The 15,016-nt window shown below is 37.9% G+C and overlaps 1 long non-coding RNA gene across 3 annotated transcripts in view; it reads left to right on the top strand.

Moving 5' to 3' along the window:
* LOC133241074 (uncharacterized) overlaps positions 1–15,016 on the top strand; it is a 1,297,712-nt gene that overhangs the window by 169,310 nt on the left and 1,113,386 nt on the right. For 2 of the 3 annotated variants that reach the window (XR_009734505.1, XR_009734504.1), the window contains exon 2: positions 7,173–7,253. The exons of the other annotated variant lie outside the window; for it this stretch is intronic. This is a non-coding gene — a long non-coding RNA (uncharacterized LOC133241074). The remainder of the gene's footprint in view (positions 1–7,172; positions 7,254–15,016) is intronic. 3 annotated transcript variants of the gene reach the window in all.

The raw sequence follows: 15,016 nt of genomic DNA on the forward strand, positions 1-15,016 counted from the left end.
GTAGGGAAAATTCATTTTTCGTTTCATAAATATTGTACACCACTTTCTCATAAAACTTGTATTATTATTTTTAAGGAAAAGCATAGGTAATGAGTTTAGAATGTCTGAGATGTAAACAGTTACTTAAACAAGGCAGTTTAATAAAACATAAATCACAAAGGATAAGATTGACAATTCCAAGTACCTCAAAATATAATATTTAAAGCAAAACAAAAAGATAGCAATGAAAATAGTATTTTTAGAAAAGGAGGAACTGATTCCAGAATTATATTTGCAATCTATAGGAGATTTTTCAAAACCCTATAAAATATTTTAAAATTAACAGCTGAATAAAAATGAGGACTGAGTGTAGGAACATGTAATGCACGAAAGAGGCAATCTTATTTCCCTAAAAATAAAATCAGCCACACTGGATAACTAGGAAATTCAAGAAGAGTGATCAACTGTGCCAAGCTGTAGAAAGCTTTTATAAGAAAAGGACTGAACATTGGCCTTTGATCTACAGTAATTAATTATTGGGAATCTTGATAGGAGTAGAATTGGGCACAAGTGTTATGGGTAAAAATCCGATTGGTGTAAGTTCAAGAGAAAATTAAAGGAGAAGAAAAAAGAAACAAGATTATTTGTTAAGAGAATGAGTTAGTAGGATAGTGAATGAAGAAAAATGTGAGCTCGAGACCGCTTGGTAACTTTTTTAAATTATAGTATGTTTGTATTAATACAAGAAATGATTACATAGAAAGAGAACGTGTAACAAGCAGGAGAGAAAGAATTGCTTGTGTGGTGTCCTAGGTTGAAGCTGAATGTCTGTGGAAAGGCGGCCTTAGAAAGAAAGGCACTGGGTTTATTTCCCAGGAAAGGAGGTAGAGACGATACTGTGGTATATATGGAAGCACGTGGGCAGATTTTATAATAGGATTGTGGGGGAATTCTCGTTGTAATTGCTCTCATTTTCTCAGGGAAATAGGAAGAATCATCGTGAGCTGAGAATTAAGTTATTCGAAGTTTGGGAAAAGACAGGCAAGTTCTAAAGAGTCATAGAATAGCAAGGAGAGTGAATGGAATAGGAACACTAATAGGATTGTTAGCTTGAAATAATTGTTTACTTGAAGTAATAAATTTACATTTTTCAACTTATATTGAAAACTTATATTACATTTTTCAACTTATATTGAAAACTTATATTACATTTTTCAACTTCAGTTCAGTCTCTCAGTTGTGTCCAACTCTGTGACCCCATGACCGCAGCACACCAGCCTTCTCTGTCCATCACCAACTCCCAGAGCTTGTTCAAACTCATGTCCATCAAGTCGGTGATGCCATCCAACTGTTTCATCCTCTGTCGTACCCTTCTTCTCCTACCTTCAATCTTTCTCAAATTCAGGGTCTTTTCCAATGAGTTAGTTCTTCGCATGAGGTGGCCAAAGTATTGGAGTTTCAGCTTCAGCATCAGTCCTTCCAATGAATACTTAGGACTGATTTCCTTTAGGATTGACAGGTTTGGTCTTCTTGCAGTCCAAGTGACTCTCAGGAGTCTTCCCAAAAACAAGTTCAAAAGCATCAATTCTTTGGTGCTCAGCTTTCTTTATAGACAAACTCTCAATCCATACATGACCACTGGAAAAACCACAGCTTTAACTAGACAGACCTTTGTCAGCAAAGTAATGTCTCTGCTTTTTAATATGCTGTCTAGGTTTGTCATAGCTTTTCTTCCAAGGAGCAAGCATCTTTTAATTTCATGGCTGCAGTCACCACATGCACTGATTTTGGAGCCCAAGAAAATAGTCTGTTACTGTTTCCATTGTTTCCCCATCTATTTGCTATGAAGTGATGGGACCAGATGCCATGATCTTAGTCTTTTGAATGTTGAATTTTCAGCCAGATTTTCCACTTTCCTCTTTCACTTTCATCAAGAGGTTCCTCAATTCCTCTTTGCTTTCTGCCGTAAGGGTGGTGTCATCTGCATATCTGAGGTTATTGCTATTTCTCCAAGTAATCTTGATTCCAGCTTGTGCTTCATCCAGCCCAGTATTTTGTGTGATGTACTCTGCATAGAAGTTAAATAAGCAGAGTGACAATATACAGCCTTGACCTTCTCCTTTCCCAGTTTGGAACCAGTCCACTGTTCCATGTCTGGTTCTAACTGTTGCTTCTTGACCTGCCTACAGATTTCTTAGGAGGAAGGTAAGGTGGTATGGTATTCCCATCTGTTTAAGAACTTTCCACAGTTTGTTGTAATCCACACATTCAAAGGCTTTGGCGTAGTCGATAAAGCAGAAGTAGATGTTTTTCTGAACTCTCTTGCTTTTTTGATGATCCAACGGATTTTGGCAATTTGATCTCTGGTTCCTCTACCTTTTCTAAATCCAGCTTGAATATCCAGAAGTTTTCAGTTCATGTACTCTTGAAGCCTGGCTTGGAGAATTTTGAGCATTACTTTGCTAGAATGTATATTGAATTATAGTAATAATAAACTGAGAGCAAGTATACAATCTAAAACCATTTCATCAGTGCAGATATTTGCAGAGAATAGAGCGAGGGATGGACAGAACAAACGCTGAGGTTATGACAGACTAGTGCAATTAAGTAGAAGAAGAGGAAGGAGGTTGAGCATGGATTCAACTGTGTGATGGCAATGCTGGTTGGTGAAATGTAACTGTGTAAGGGGGAAATGACAGAATGAGGAGAATGAGAGTCACTGACAAAGTAAATGAGCTAAAGAACATTTGTCAATAAGAATAGGGCTCAAAACCACAGTTGAGTGAGGAAAAGGGTTGTGGTATTATGTTTTGCCATCTTGCGAGGGCTAATACAGAGGCAATAAAATCCCTTTTGCTCGTGAGCATGCTAAAGCATTTCTATTACTGGCATAAAAATGCTTTATAAGTAATAGCTATGACTTTAAATCACCTGATGCCGTAAATTAGAATGCTTGAGTGATGAGTACATGGACGTTGGCAACAATGTCATAAAATCTTGAAAACCTTGAAATACTTAATGAAAGAATAAAAGATATAACTCATTTTGGCAGAATATAAATTTGACACGGACAAGATTAAGGCAGGATGACAAGCTGGAAGCTGATTTCACTAATGCTTATGAGCTGTGGTTGAGATTCAGCTAGAAAAGTGGCAGAAGACAATGAGAATAAAGTCATCCAAGGAATAGTTTGGGTATAAAAACGGCAAGGAGGGGAAGGAGGGGAGGCTGATACCCAGGTTGCAGATCCCTGTGTAGACAGTGGTGTCATTAATTGAAGTAGGTCCTCTTCACAGCAGATTTCTTCAAGGAAGATGATGCCTTCTGCTCTTACATATGTCCATTTCAAACTCACAATTAAGAATGAGCAGAAGGAATTCCCCTTGTACACCCTGTGATAGTGGTTTTACTATGAACTTTGAACTACCACGAGTACAGATTATAGAACACATGAGTGATATGTTCACAAATTGGACAGAAGCTTGTGGTTAAGAGAGATGAGTGCTCATGACAAGTTTTAGAGGATGGCAAGATTTATAAGGAGATGAACCTGTAGGCAGTCCATAAGGATGATGATATTCTCAGTACAGTTGTGAGCCATTACAGTTCCTGCTGTAGAGGTGATGTTTAGTCTAAATTTGTCAGGTAAGTTTTCCAAGATCACAGCAAAAGACAGTCTTTGAGTCACTTCCATAGCATAAAATAGATGAACGGACTAATGGAAACAACTGCCCAGTGTCTGCATGTAGGTGCTAAGTCATTCGGTCATGTCCCACTCTTTGTGACCCCATGGACTGGAGCCGGCCAGGCTCCTCTGTCCAGGGGATTCTCCAGACAAGAATAGTGGAGTGGGTTGCCATGCCCTCCTCCAAGGGATCTTCCCAACCTAGGGATTGAACCCGGGTCCCTGATCTCTCCAGCATTACCAGGCGAGTTCTTTACCATTAGCTCCACCTGGTAAGCCCAATGTGGACCTAATGTTTATTTTTTTAATGAAAAACAGATAACAGCAGACTTTATGTTTCCCTAAATGTGTTTTTAAGTTTATAATAGTTACTGGAAATTTTTTAAGATTGCAAAAGTAACTATAAGTATTTGCTTGGCCATGCCAGTTTTTAGAATGAGCCATTGCATACGGGAGGAGCAAGGGATAAAAAATGAGTTCAGAGGACTGAAGATGCAGTGAAAGGAAAGCCATAAGAAAAGGATTTTCCTGTGCTTTGGCAAAAGTTACTTCTCAGTATATAATTTGGATGAATTCAGCATCTGCTTTGGACAAATTGAGAAGAAAGACATCATCTTAAAAGATAGAAAGGTAATTATACCTCTGTGTATTAATCTCAGTAAACCTTCTTTAATTTTGGGTTTCCCTGGAAGTTCAGCTGGTAAAGAATCTGCCTGCAATGCAGGAGACCCCAGTTCAATTCCTGTCTGTAATTTTAATGTTTTAAATATTTAGGCAAGAACATGAACACATGCATTATAAATACCTATTAGTGAAGAAAAGTTTCTTTTTTCCCCCCTATGAAATTCAGTATGTTGCTATATTGGTTATATTATCATCGACTAAGTCATAAACTATTAATTTAATTTATAATTTATCTTATTAAATTACCTAGACTCTTGAGTCTTTAAGCAAATACAAATTTTACCATCTTTTATATTATTTTTTAAACCATAATTAAAGGCATGACAGCCCAATTTGGCCATCATAAGTTATTAGTCTGGCATAAAAATTACTACATAGTTACTTCATTATTAAAGTGAAATTAAAGATAATAAATATCATTTACAAACTGAATGTTTTAGTGATGAGAACATTTATTGGTTCTCTCTCCTCTTATTATATCAGACTCTATAAAAGTCTAAAATGTGCACCACACCCATCAGGAATTTTTAATATAATTTCTAAGCTTCATGATTTTATTTTTTATGTTGTTCCTAGAGTTGACTAAGTTGATAATTAAAATTAAATATTTATACACATATTCATTTAATAGAATCCACATCCCCTGGATTGTTCTCTTCCCTGGGAGCAAGACTGACCTGATGTATAAGCAGAAGAGACAGCCACAGGCTGCAAGAGCTTCAATGATGTCAAAAATTATTCAGTGTTTCCTTCCCTCAAGCACCCAACTGAAATGCTCAAATAGTAATATCACCAATTTATTTTCTTTTAAAACAAACTTCACACATATATTAGCTTACCTGAACCCTCAAAATTACACTGTGACATACTGGGAAGGGAAAGGATTAAACCCAAGCAAAGTTCATAAGCCAGAGAGTCAGGGTTCTAATCTAACTAGCAAAACATATTGAAACCAGGGTACAAACCTTCATCTTATGCCTGATTCTGTTTGTTTTTTTTTTTTCATTTGAAGTATACTGAACATTTTTCAGAGGAACTCATAATGATTAATGACTTTGTTATATAAAAACCTGTACAACTAGCTGAACAAAAACACACTTTGAGTTAAAAGCCTTAATATAAATGCTTAGCAATAAGGGGAGTGTTTAGTTAGATAAACAGCTCATCTTGCTAGAAATGAACCATACTAATCAAATTAACAGGAAAACTGAAATCACACATTTAGTCAGAAGATATTTTTAAGAAAAATATTCAGTTCTATTTAGATTGTGTTGAATGTGGTACATGGATATATTCCTGAGAGAATTGTCTACTGGTAAAACTTTAAAAAAGCAGTTGGTAATATTTGTGTATTTACAGCATCTTCAATTATACCCTGAACAAATAATTCAAAAGTAAGGCAAGTCCATGTTCATGAGCGTGTAGTGCTAGTGACAATGGTTAGATAGTGGAAGTAGTAAGTGTTCAAAAATGGAGACAGAGTAAATTAAATTATTTGTAGTCTATGATACAATATGCTTTCATTTAAATGGTATCTGTAGATACTGTGAGGCAGCATAGAAGTGTTTATGGAGATGTGCATGTTTATTAGGATTGCCACATTTCAACATTATATTCAAGAATACTGTTAAAATGTGAAAAGAAAATAGTATTTCTGTCACGGTGGTTAAGTTGCTAAGTCATGTCCAACCCTTTAACTACCCCCTTTGCAACCTACCAGGCTCCTCTGTCCATGGGATTTTCCAGGCAAGAATACTGGAGTGGGTTGCCATTTCCTTCTCCAGAGGCTCTTCCCAACACAGAAATCGAGCCCGGACCTCCTGCATTGCAGACAGATTCTTTACTGACTGAGCTACAAGGGAAGCCAGTATTTCTGTTAGTGGGGTTATATATTTTTCCCCTATTTTTTCAACAGCTACATATTATAAAATGTTTAAAAGGAAGGTCAATAGATTGGCCTGAAACCAGAGTTTCCTTGTTTCCATTTCAATGTCAAAACATCATGCAATTTGGACACTCCTGCCTCATATAAGGACTTTCCAGGTGCCTCAGTTGTACAGAATCCACCTGTCAATTTAGGAGATGCAGGTTTGATCCCTGGATCAGAAAGAGCCCCTGTAGAAGGAAATGGCAACCCATTCCAGAGAGTCAGACACGGCTGAGTAACTGGGCAGGCCTGCAACGCACGCCTCCTACACATTTCCCTGGTTTATCTGGCGTGCTCCATTCCTCCCCCACCACCCTGAAGCAGGCCACTACCATCTTTTTCTTTGATTATCATAACAACCTCCAGGATAGACAGCTATTCCCTCCCTTTCCAGGGTCAATTCTAACCTTTTTCCCCTTTGTATTCTGCTTTCCTACAACAGAGAAACTGTTTTTCATTCTCCACTGGATCATGCTTTTTTCAGCTTTGAGCACTTTCCTATGTCTCCTCTTTCCCAGAGTCTCCTCTTTTTCCTGCCACTGCTAACACTTCAGAGCTCACTTAAACATCGACTGCTCTTTCCAAAGTCCCTTTGTTGGCTCCTCTTTTTTCCAATTTTAAATTTTGAAGTGTTTGAAGATTCAGTTTTTGGCTCTTTTCAATTTTTCCTCTCTTTTTAGCCAATTTCCCCCCAATTTTATAGTTTTCACTTTTATCTAAATTTTAACGACCCCCAAATTATCTCCAGCCCCAAATTCTCACTAAAGCCACACACTTAGCATATCACTGACTCCTTAACATAGCAATATATAATAGGCTTTGTTACTTTTTCATGTTCAGAAAGAACTCGTGTTTACCTGCCCATCATCACTATGGCACTTTCATCTGTCTCTGTAGGTGGCATCTTGGTTTGCCCAGTTGCTCATTCCAGAAACCTAGGAGACATCTTTCTATCTTTGCTTTCCCTCACAACCAATGGTGAGTCAATCTATCAACAAATCAGTTTTTTGTTCTAACTTCAAAACGTACTCAGATTTGATCAGTTCTTGCCAGATCCATTGTCATTGCTCTATTCCAAGCCATTAACATTTTTTCCTTGTCTATCCTCCATGTTACTGGGGGGCTTTTTTTCTTCTTTTCCACTAATCAATTTTATTCTGTGCGGTGTTACCATTTTTGTTTCGAATATGTTCATTGTATCAACATTATTGGGAAATAAGGAAGAATACCTGATTAGGTATCAGGAAGAGATATCAGTAACACTTACTGGTTATTTTATAACTGATTAAAAAATGCAATTTTTTGTTGTTGCCTATGCTGCCTTTAGAGTTCATAACAAAATTGAGTAGAAGGGGCAGAGTTCCCCACACATGCAAAGCACCCCAGCTATCAACATCAAAACCACAGCAGTGCATTTGTTACATTTGTAACTGAGAGACCTCTTTTAAAAAGGTAAATTTGATCACTTTACTCAGGAGGTTCAAACCTGTTAATGACTTCCCGGCACACTTGGATCAAAATCAGGATCTCATTTTTGGACCAATCTCCCTGATCTCACCTCATGCCACTCCCTCTCGGGCCACTGTGCTCCAGCGATAAGGCTCTTGCTGTTCCTAGCACACACCAAGCCCTTGTCGGTTTCAAAAGCCTTTATACCTGTTGCATTCTCTGCCTGGAATTCTATCTCCCTAGATTCTCACAGGTCTCACTCCTTCATGTCATTCTAGTCTCTTATTAAAGTTTGGGATGGGGAACACATATATACCTGTGGCGGATTCATGTTGATGTATGGCAAAACCAATATAATATTGTAAAGTAATTAACCTCCAATTAAAATAAATAAATTTATATTTTTAAAAATTAAAAAAAAATACCACTTCCTCAGATTCTCCTTGTCTCAGCTCTCTTAGAAAAAGGATCTTAGTCCCATGTCGTTATACTTTATTTTCTTCATCGAATCAATATGCACAGCTCTTGAAGGCAGCTTTTGTTTTTGTTCATTGATAAATCTCAAGCACTCACTAGTGCCCCTAGCATATAGAAGGTGCTCAACAAATATGTCAAAAGTGAAGAAGTTTTATAATTATAAATTACATTACTTATTTGTATAATAATTGCTTAACTGCTTCATGAGAATGCAGGCTCTAACTTGTTCACATGTGTATTCCTGGTGCCTGGAACAATAGTCAGCATATAGTAGTCTCTCAAAAAATAGTTCTTAAAATAAGGAATAAAAAAACCTTTATTGGTAAATTCCTTTAATCCTAAAATTAAAGGTATTTTAACTTAACCTCTTTATACTGCTACTGCTACTGCTAAGTCACTTCAGTCGTGTCTGACTCTGTGCGACCCCATAGACGGCAGCCCACCAGGCTCCCCCGTCCCTGGGATTCTCCAGGCAAGAACACTGGAGTGGGTTGCCATTTCCTTCTCCAATGCATGAAAGTGAAAAGTGAAAGTGAAGTCGCTCAGCTGTGTCCGACCCTCAGTAACCCCATGGACTTCAGCCTTCCAGGCTCCTCCGTCCATGAGATTTTCCAGGCAAGAGTACTGGAGTGTGGTGCCATTGCCTTCTCCAAACCTCTTTATATTGACATATAATTAAACCTTTTTAAACTACATATCAGCTTTAAAATCTATATTGATAATGCATTGGGGAAAAATTGAGGAAAAATATGTTGAGGTTTTTGACTGCTTTCTACTTCTCATGCAAAGACATACTGAAAGAGACTTTGAACTCTAAATAGCTGCTCCATACCATGTTTGTCAATTGTCTTTGATTATATCATATGCCATTCATTTTTTAAATTTAGACTTACCACAGTTCCTTATCAGAGAATACTTACTATTTATTATAACTGAGGGATTTTATGATTTATTATAACTGGGAGACTTCAAAATGCTGAATTGTAAAACTGAAGTTATAAGAAGTTTCTACAAGTCAAAGTAATGAAACAACATTTCTGAGCTTCCCTATTTCAAGTGTTTGCCACTATTTTCAAGTCCAGTGATCTATTTGAATCACTGGCAACCTATATACTTAACTTTTTAAACCTTTAAAAATAAATTTTTATTGTGAGTGTCCATTGACTATAGCATACTAAATAATAGTTTTTATATATGTATAAATTATAATTAATGAGTATACTTTGTCTTTTATAAAAATAAAATTATATATCAGTTCAGTTCAGTCACTCAGCTGTGTCCAACTCTTTGTGACCCCATGGATTGCAGTACTCTAGGCTTCCCTGTCCATCACCAACTCCTGGAGTTTACTCAGACTCATGTCCATTGAGTTGGTGACGCCATACAACCATCTCATCCTCTGTCATCCCCTTCTCCTCCTGCCTTCAATCTTTCCCAATAACAGGGTCTTTTCAAATGAGTCAGTTCGCATCAGGTGGGCGAAGTATTGGAGTTTTAGCTTTAGCATCAGTCCTTCCAATGAATATTCAGAACTGATTTCCTTTAGTATGGACTGGTTGGATCTCCTTGCAGTCCAAGGGACTCTCAGGAGTCTTCTCCAACACCACAGTTCAAAAGCACCAATTCTTTAGCACTCAGCTTTCTTTATAGTCTAATTCTCACATCCATACATAACTACTGGAAAAATCATAGCTTTGACTGGACGGACCTTTGTCGGCAAAGTAATGTCTCTGCTTTTTAATAAGCTGAATAGATTGGTCATAACTTTTCTTCTGAGGAGCAAGCAACTTTTAATTTCATGGCTGCAATCACCATCTACACTGATTTTGGAGGGCAAAAAAAATAGTCTGTCACTGTTTCCATTGTTTCTCCATCTATTTGCCATGAAGTGATGAAACCAGATGCCATGAACTTAGTTTTCTCAATGTTGAGTTTTAAGACAACTTTTTCACTCTCCTCTTTTACTTTCATCAAGAGGCTTTTTAGTTCTTCTTCACTTTCTGCTATAAGGGTGGTATATTCTGCATATATGAACTTATTGCTATTTCTCCTGGCAGTCTTGATTCCAGCTTGTGCTTCATCCAGCCCAGCATTTAGCATGATGTATTCTGTATATAAGTTAAATAAGCAAGGTGACAATATACAGCCTTGACGTACTCCTTTCCCAATTTGGAACCAGTCTGTTGTTCCATGCCCAGTTCTAACTGTTGCTTCCTGACCTGCATACAGATTCCTCAAGACGCAGGTCAGGCGGTCTGGTATTCCCATCTGTTTAAGAACTTTCCACAGTTTATTGTGATCCACACACTCAAAGGCTTTGCCATAGTCAGTAAAGCAGAAGCAGATATTTTTCTGGAACTCTTGCTTTTTCGGTGATCCAGCGGATGTTGGCAATGATCTCTGGTTCCTCTGCCTTTCCTAAATCCAGCTTGAATATCTGGAAGTTCATGGTTCATGTACTGTTGAAGCCTGGCTTGGAGAATTTTGAGCATTGCTTTACTAGCATGTGAGATGAGTGCAGTTGTGAGGTAGTTTGAGCATTCTTTGGCATTGCCTTTCTTTGGGATTGGAATGAAAACTGACCTTTTCCAGTCCTGTGGCCACTGCTGAGTTTTCCAAATTTGCTGGCATATTGAGTGCAGCACTTTCAAAGCATCATCTGTTAATATTTGAAATGGCTCAGCTGGAATTCCATCACCTTCACTAGCTTTGTTCATAGTGATGCTTCCTAAGGCCCACTTCACTTGGCATTCCAGGATGTCTGGCTCTAGGTGAGTGATCACACCATCATGGTTATCTGGGTCATGAAGATCTTTTTTGTATAGTTCTTCTGTGTATTCTTGCCATCTCTTCTTAAAATCTCTGCTTCTGTTAATTATACATAGATAAACATTATAATCAGATATTAAACATGTTTTACATTTTGAAATAATATTTTTCTTTCTTTTTTTTTGTTTTGTTTTGACTGTGGCATGCAGCATGTGGGGCTTTATTTCCCTCAACAAAGAAAGAACCCATGCCTGGTGTGCTAGGGTCTCAACCACTACAGCACTGGGGAGGTCCTTGAAACAATATTTCTTAAATTAATATCTTCAAGTTTTCATAGTTGTGTCAATGTCTACCTAACTGCATCAGTGAATTATTACTGAGGTGATTTTACCACAGGTCTAAATATGCTATAAGAACATATATTTGCACACTTGACTGCAAAGCAGACAAATAGATTATAAATGAGTCCTGTTTGACTGTCATGGCAGTGAAAACATCTGATTCTAGATCTAACTATTTTGGTGGCTTCAGGAACAAAGTAAGCACAGAAAATCAAGTTTTAGGCTTGACTGAATTTGGAATATAGCACATTTCTTCATGTCTTATGAAAAACAAGGAGTTGACTTCAGACTGAAGAAATTTTCATTGATAGAAGCACCTAAATTCTAAATTGGCTTGAAGACTTGTTTAGACCTGATATGTTGTTATTGTTGTTCAGTCACTAAGTCATGACTCTTTTGGGACCCCATGAACTGTAGCCCACCAGGCTCCTCGTCCATGGGATTTTCCAAGGAAGAATACCAGAGTGAGTTGCTGTTTCCTTCTCTAAGGGATCTTCCTGGACCAGGGATTGAACCTTGTCTCTTGAATTGGCCGGTGGATTCTTTACTGCTGAGCCACCAGGGAAACCCTGAGACCAGAGAACCAGTCCAGTAAAGTAAAAGCAAAGTAAAGTGGAGTTGCTCAGTTGTGTCCAACTCTTTGTGACCCCATGGACTGTGGCCCACCACACTCCTCTGTCCATGGGATTTTCCAGGCAAGAGTACAAGAGTGGGTTGCCATTTCCTTCTCCAGGGGACCTTCCTGACCCAGGGATCAAAGCCGGGTCTCCTGCATTGTAGGCAGATGCTTTACCATCTGAGCCACCAGGGATGCCCCAACCAGTCTAGTAAGTTGTGTAAATAAATGATCTACTGCTGCTGCTGCTAAGTCGCTTCAGTCATGTCCGACTCTGTGCGACCTCATAGACGGCGGCCCACCAGGCTCCCCCGTCCCTGGGATTCTCCAGGCAAGAACACTGGAGTGGGTTGCCATTTCCCTCTCTATTGCATGAAAGTGAAAAGTGAAAGTGAAGTCATTCAGCCGTGCCCGACTCTTAGTGACCCCATGGACTGCAGCCCACCAGGCTCTTCCGTCCATGGGATTTTTCCAGGCAAGAGTACTGGAGTGTGTTGCCATTGCCTTCTCCAAATGATCTACAGGCAGTGAGAAAGCTGCTGTCCAGCTCCCTCTTTCTTGGTCTTAGTGATGAGGTCCCCCCTGCCACTGCTCCGAATGTGATGCAGCATGGTCATGCACTTGCCCTGGGGCAAGGCGCAGTGAGCAGTTTTGTCTGCTCCGTACTGTGCAGACCCGCTGTCACCTGTCACAAGCAAATAAGCAGCTGTTTATTTTATCTTCTGCTGCTTCTTAACATGTTTTTATATACCATATTATTACACTTAATATTGTGTATAGAAAGTGCTCAATAACTTATTTTTTTTAATTATCAATCTACAAAAGCGTTTTCTTCCTATCCTGAGACTCTTTGAAGGTCCCTGTCACACAGCAGTTATGCACTAAATACTTGGATAAATTCCATTTCTTTACTGGAGTATACTTTATCTGGAGAAAGAAAAAAACAAATCCATTTTTTAAAAAGTACCTTTGAGAAAAGCTTATTAGCCGTCACCTTAGAATATAATAATGTATGTGGTATAAATGAAACAAGTAGGGCAGATAAATTTAGTTTCTTTGGACTTGAGAGTGAAAAGCACATGTACCTTTTTGCATAGCAGGCTGAAAATGCATGGATTTGCTATAATCCAATACGAGAAAAATGCATATATCCTTATAAAACCAGGACTTTTAAAACTACTTTAAATAAATGTTTATCAGTGAGAATGTAGGATGGATTTGATTCTGTTGAGGATACAATTTATTATTATATTTCAGTTAATGGTGACTTTACTTGTTCCTCATTTGTCACACAGGGAGATATTTTAAATATTCAGTAAATTGATGTGTATGTTAGTCCTTTGGAAGCTGGTTTGATTGATATTGAGTGTTTTGTTGTTATAACAATATAATGCCATTTTCTATGAATATTTGAAAAGGACTGCTATGGTAAATAACCAAATAAAGGTAATCAAGATGAAATATTCTAGTTGTGCTTTAAATCTCATTTACAATTATATAATCTTTATATTTTATAATTCTAACTATAGTAAATACATCCTTGGTTCCAAATACTGTATACCTTGAAAACTATAAATGACTTTAGGGATGATATAATACTCAATATTGTCCTATTTGTATGATTTGGAAGATAATCTATTTTTTTTCCTTTTATTTAGTACCTACTGATACTAAACATTTACTGGATACCTAGGACTAGAGATACAAAAACTAGCATTTCTTGGATAAAAATGCCTAACATAGTAGGCAAAATAGACATGTAAATGTTTATGTCAATTTCTGTTAACAGCTGATTAAATATGTTGCATTTATTAACTTTTAGCTAATAGCAAGTGAAGATTTAGAGGTTTAAGTATTATGCCCACTGTCACAAAAGGTATTAAGCTGGTAGAGCTGGAGGTATATGTACATAAACATATACACCTGCACATAATCATACACCAAAAGATTCTGAAGAAAATATACTCTGTTCTTCTCTAATTGCACTTCTCTGATCATTTTCAGATAGGCTTGCTAATCCCTTATACTAGAAATAGTGGGTACAGAGCAAGTCTTCTCTGACCCATTTTTCAAAGTATGGGAATCAAGGGGTTCACGTAAGGGGGATATCAGCAGAGAGGTTTTAGGTTAGCAAACCTAGCAGGAAGGAAAACTATTTTCAAATGGGAAATTCTGTTAGAATTCTGATACCTAGCATGATAAACTTTGTGTCCATGGAGAAAATTTACTGCTAAGGTCCACACAGAAAAACATCTATTTCTGCTTTATTGACTATGACAAAGCCTTTGACTGTGGATCACAAGAAACTGGGGAAAATTCTGAAAGAGATGGGAATACCAGACCACCTGACCTGCCTCTTGAGAAATTTGTGTGCAGGTCAGGAAGCAACAGTTAGAACTGGACATGGAACAACAGACTGGTTCCAAATAGGAAAAGGAGTTCGTCAAGGCTGTATATTGTCCCCCTGCTTATTTAACTTATATGCAGAGTACATCATGAGAAACGGTGGGCTGGAAGAAACACAAGCTGGAATCAAGATTGTTGGGAGAAATATCAATAACCTCAGATATGCAGATGACACCACCCTTATGGCAGAAAGTGAAGAAGAACTAAAGAGCCTCTTGATGAAGGTGAAAGAGGAGAGTGAAAAAGTTGGCTTAAAGCTCAACATTCAGAAAATGAAGATCATGGCATCGGATCTCATCACTTCATGGCAAATAGATGGGGAAACACTGGAAACATTGGCAGAGTTTATTTTGGGGGGCTCCCAGATCACTGCAGATGGTGACTGCAGCCATGAAATTAAAAGACACTTACTCCTTAGAAGGAAAGTTATGACCAACCTAGACAGCATATTAAAGAGCAGAGACATTACTTTGCTAACAAAGGTCTGTCTAGTCAAGGCTATGGTTTTTCCAGTGGTCATGTATCGATGTGAGAGTTGGACTATAAAGAAAGCTGAGTGCAGAAGAATTGATGCTTTTGAACTATAGTGTTGGAGAAGACTCTTGAGAGTCCTTGGACTGCAAGGAGATCTAACCAGTCCATCCTAAAGCAGATCAGTCCTGGGTGTTCATTGGAAGGACTGA

The sequence above is a fragment of the Bos javanicus genome, chromosome 29 (assembly GCF_032452875.1).
Source record: "Bos javanicus breed banteng chromosome 29, ARS-OSU_banteng_1.0, whole genome shotgun sequence".
In the NCBI taxonomy this organism is placed as follows: domain Eukaryota; kingdom Metazoa; phylum Chordata; class Mammalia; order Artiodactyla; family Bovidae; genus Bos; species Bos javanicus.